Source organism: Castor canadensis, chromosome X, assembly GCF_047511655.1.
Source record: "Castor canadensis chromosome X, mCasCan1.hap1v2, whole genome shotgun sequence".
Classification (NCBI taxonomy): Eukaryota; Metazoa; Chordata; class Mammalia; order Rodentia; family Castoridae; genus Castor; species Castor canadensis.
Window position 1 is genome coordinate 10,258,187 of NC_133405.1, and position 4,940 is coordinate 10,263,126.

At 32.3% G+C, this 4,940-nt stretch overlaps 1 non-coding gene across 1 annotated transcript; it reads right to left on the reverse strand.

The window, feature by feature from the left end:
- Positions 1 to 1,089: 1,089 nt before the first annotated feature.
- Positions 1,090 to 1,221, reverse strand: LOC141420156 (small nucleolar RNA SNORA51). The gene has a single exon (XR_012444842.1). It is a non-coding gene; the product is annotated as a small nucleolar RNA SNORA51 (small nucleolar RNA).
- Positions 1,222 to 4,940: the final 3,719 nt, after the last annotated feature.

Consider the following 4,940-nt stretch of genomic DNA (forward strand, 5'->3'; position numbering starts at 1 on the left):
TTTGATTAGACAAATGCACAGAAATTAGCAGTACACAGTTTGCTGCAACAGCAAAGTTATGCCAGTGAGAAAAAAAATCTTTCTTCTTCTTTGTGCTCTGTCTTCTACAGTGACTCTGCTATTTCCCCTCATAGTCAGATGACGGCCACAGCAACTAAAGTTCATGTTCTCACACAGTTATATTCAAAAGTAGAAAGAAGGCAATAAAAAATAGCTTCTCTTATATCTCTATTTTATTGGATTAGAATGCTTTTTCCATTAGTTTGAAAGTGGCTTCTCCTTATACCCCATTAGTCACAAATGGCATACATACTCTGTTTTCTAGCCAAATACTAGCAGAAAGGAATGAGGTTTTCCTGTTTGACTTACAGCAATTATGATTTATCATCTAATGATAGGCTCACTTTCATTTATTGTTTCTCAATATTTGGACAAAATTGTGATTCTGCTAGCAAGAAAGGAAAGAAGAGACTGTCTCATGTTGAGGCAGCAACATTTTCTTGTCTCTCTTCTAAGGCCTGCAATTTATTCCAAGGTAGGAGAAAGTTACTACTTAACTTTGGGCTTCATTAGATCAACTACATATACTAAAAACTGAAGCTATGAATGGAAATAGAAAATGTAACTTTCAAACTATGGGAATGTAAAAAGGAATAAAGAAAAATGATTTAACCCAGTAGAAAGAAGTTAAAGAACTGAATAGCAAGCAGTAGGCATAGTTTTATATACAGAAAAAGTTCTGAGCATTGTCTTCTCACTCACTAACTGGGTGTTTACAGGAAAGTTATTTTTCTCTAGTGCTTGCTGAGTTTGCCTAAAAGTAAAGTTGAATGGTTGGTGTGAATGATTTGTAAGGTCCCTCTCAATTCTAATAATCTATGAAACAAACAGTTTGGCTTTTGGAAGTATTCGATTCACTAGATTGCACATAATAAAGACAATCTTTACAATATTTCTCAGCTATACATACAATCCTGCCATAAGTTCATTAAGAAATGTGCACACAAAAATTTTAATAGCATCCAGAAACAGAAAACTTTGTTTTAAAGTTTCTTAATTAATTAATTAATTAATTAATTATTCTCTTCTTCATGTCTACCCGTTTGCAACACAGACCAGGTAAAGGTTCTGGGCTGAGGTTTGTATGGAGTAGGTTTTCTTTGCCTCCTCTTTCTATATAGCCAATGAAAGAACACAGCCTATGGTAAACACCAGGGGGCTCAAAATTACTTAGTTTAAATCCCAAAAATTTGTGTCTTCATAGATAAAGTTATGACCCTCCTTCTCTTCCTAATTATTTCTTATTGTGAAACCAATTCATCAGTTACTAATTTTTCCATCATTGCATGTTCGGATATTTGAATTAATTAAATCATTAACTTAGTAGAATGAACACTTGATTTAAGAAATCCTGAAAGGTCCTTTACTTTTCTGAAATTGACTTCTGTGCATTTTCTACTTGCTTCATATCCTTAAGCTTTTACCTAAGCTCACTCTCACCTTCTTAAGTACTTGCTATTGTGGAAACAAGTGTAAATATTTTCCCTTTGAGGAACATCCCCATTGCATGTGATCAAAGAATTTGTAGTGTGCGTGGTCCACAAAGCAGACAATTAAAACAAGATCTGCTAAGTATCAAGAGAAGATATTAGCAAGTAAGAAATAAAGCAAAAAATGCATATATTTGCAGTAAAGTGAAATGATTTAGCAGTCTTTACCTAGTGTTGACTATATCTAAATATGTACAGTACAGATTCTACACATTGGTGTAAAGGTACTGGAATCTTGTTCAAATAACCAAACAAAAATCTGTTATACAACACTGAAGGTAAATTATCATCATCTGGGTATGGAGATAGACAGAAATTTAAGGATGATAAATTCTTATGATGAATAAATTCTCTTTGCAAAAAGAGTATCTCAGCCTATGGTCTTCTGAAATGCACAAATATTTGCAAATATTGAAATTATAGAGTGCTAGTATAAGATAATAGGAAAGAGGCCAATAAGGTAATTTTGAAGTCAATCTTCTTACCTTCACATATATTTTACTTCATCAAAGAGATGACGTAGAAAGGATAGCAGAGCTCCATTCGAAGAATTTGTGTTTAATTTTTTGGCAATTGTCTTTATTCATAGAGAATTTATAAATGATGAGTTAGACAATAAAAATCCACCCTCAGAAATTTTGCCTATCACTGGAGAAATTAAATGTATAGAAAAGTATTTACAATATGCAGTACAAAATGTTGCTTGTGCCATAATAAAGTATAGTGTGCCATAAGAGTACAAAGAAAGAAAAGGCAGCCTCCGGGAAAGTTAATTAAGTCAGAGAACTGGAGTAGTTAATTTGAAGTTGACTTTGAAGACTGGGTATGATGTGAGCATACATAAGGAGTCAGAAGTGTATTTCTGGTAGAGTAAGTCCTAAAAATGCATGGAGTTCACAAAGTATGGGGTATACATAGAAATGAGAACTGAAATTTCCTTAGTCTTTATTATGTACCTGGAACACTGCCTGGTCTTTCATATATATTAACATTTAATCTTCACTCAAGTTGGCAAGGGAGAGGACTTATTTCCATTTTAAAGGCTTAAAAATGTTTAAACTGGATATCAAAGTTGAAACAACATGCTAATCGATACAAAGATAATTTACCATGAAATCTGACTGTTAACATAGGTGTTTTATACCTGAAGAATCTGACCTCATTTACATATACTTTACTTATTTTCAATTACATTATATGAAAGCTGTAATGGCAGACAAAACTGAAAATAAAGCAAGCAAATTTGAAGTTTATTGACTTATAAATAATGTAAACATAAAAATAATAATGACAATTTACCTTATTATTGCTTAAATAGTAAAGTTCTAGAAAAGACCACCTAAAAATTACTACTAAATATGTATGACTTAATAGCTTTGAAAATCCTCAATCTTAACAAACCAAATTGGAAAATAAGAAATGACTTACAAGCACTGATCAAATTCAGGTCTAGTTTCAGTCTTCTATGTGTGAATATTCAGTTTTCCTGGCACCACTTGTTAAAAACTCCACCTTTTTTTCCAATGTATGTTTTTGGCACCTTTGTCAAAAATCAGATGGCTAAAGATGCATGGGTTTATTTATGGCTTCATTTGTTCAATTCCACTGGTCTTGGTATGGGTCTGTTTTTGTGCCTGTAGCATACTGTTTTTATTATTGTGGCTCTGTAATATAATTTGAAGTCAGGTATTGTGATACTGCTAGCTTTGTCATTTTTCCTCAGGATTACTTTGGCTATTTGGGATCTTTTGTTTCCATAAAATTTTAAGAATTTTGTTTTATTTTTGTGAAAAATGTCACTATAATTTTGATAGGTATTAGATTGAATTTCTGTATCATTTTTGGTAATATGGCCATTTAAATAACATTTATTCTACACATTCATGAACATAGGAGGTCTGTTCATTTTCTAGTTCTACAATATCTTTCTTTATTATTTTTCAATCTTAATTAAAGAGGTATTTCACATCTTTGGTTAAGTTTAGGTTTTATTAAAGCTATGAATTGTTTTCATTATCTCCTTTTAGTGAGTTTGCTGTTGCTGTATAGAAAACCTACTAATTTTTTTGAAGGGCCCAGCTTTTGACAAGTATTGCATTGCAAATATATTTATGTATTTTTCTTTTATTTATTGTTATGCTGGGGGTAAATTGTGGCATTTGCACAAGTTCTTATACCAGATATATTCTAGTTGAATTCACACCCTCTATTATTCTCTTTTATTCTCCTTCCCCCATTCTGGAATAGTGTCAACAGTTCTCATTTTTCCATTTACATACATGTGTATACAGTATCTGTACCATATTCACCCTTTATCCCCTCCCATTATACTCACCCTGCCTCCCACTAGTACTCCAGACAGGACCTGTTCTGCCCTCCTATTCTCCAATTTTCTAAAAAAAAAAAAAAGGCATCAATTCTATGCCAGATGCTGTTTTCCTTTATAATTCCAAGAATTCAGTTTAGGCTAGATGAAAACTTGTCAGTAATTTTTTACCATTCTGTATTAGTGTTTGCCAAAAAATGTTGGCATAAAATATGGACAGTTGTTTAAAGGGTCTTGAGTGATACAAAGATCAGGCTTCAAGTTCTATTGCTCTTCTTACTAGGCATCATGTGTTTCTTTTGTTTTCTTTCTTTCTCTTTTTTTTTTTGAGACAATGTTTTGCTGTGTGGCCCAGGCAGGCTTTCAATGCAAGATCATCCTGCTTCAGCCTTCTGAGTACTAGGATCATAGACATATGCCACATCTGGCTCTAGGCATCATTTTTGTTCACTTCTTTTCAAATCTTTCAAAATGAAGGAAAGGAGAAAGCCTTAACTTGGTAAAGTATGACTTAGCACTTCCAAACACTTGCTAACATTTTTTTTTGACAAAAGAAAGCTTGCTTCAGTTTCAGACCGTTCAACAGGAAGCAGCATGTCTTATTACTGTTAAGTTTACTTTTATTATATTTGTTATAATAGATATAAAGTTTATTTTATGCCTACTAATTTTTATATGTTGACTTTTTATCCTTCTACTTTACAGGAAGTGTATATCAGATCTAAGAGTCTTCTGGTGGTCTTTCAGATATTTTATTTATAGGTACATATCACCTGCAAGCAGATAATTTGAATTCTTTCTTTCCTACTTTTATCCCTTTTTGTTTCGTCCTCTTGCCCTATTGCTATGGCTAAAATTTCAAGCACTATATTTAATAAAAGTGGGATAGAAGAAAACATTACCCCATTCCTCATTTTGAAAGAAATGCTTTCAGATATCCCACATTCAGAATAATGTTGGCTATTAGTCTGTCATATATAGCCTGTAAAATGTTAAGTATTAACTTTCTATTTATAGTTTTTTCAGGAATGTTACTGTGAAAAGATGTTGAATTTTGTTAAACA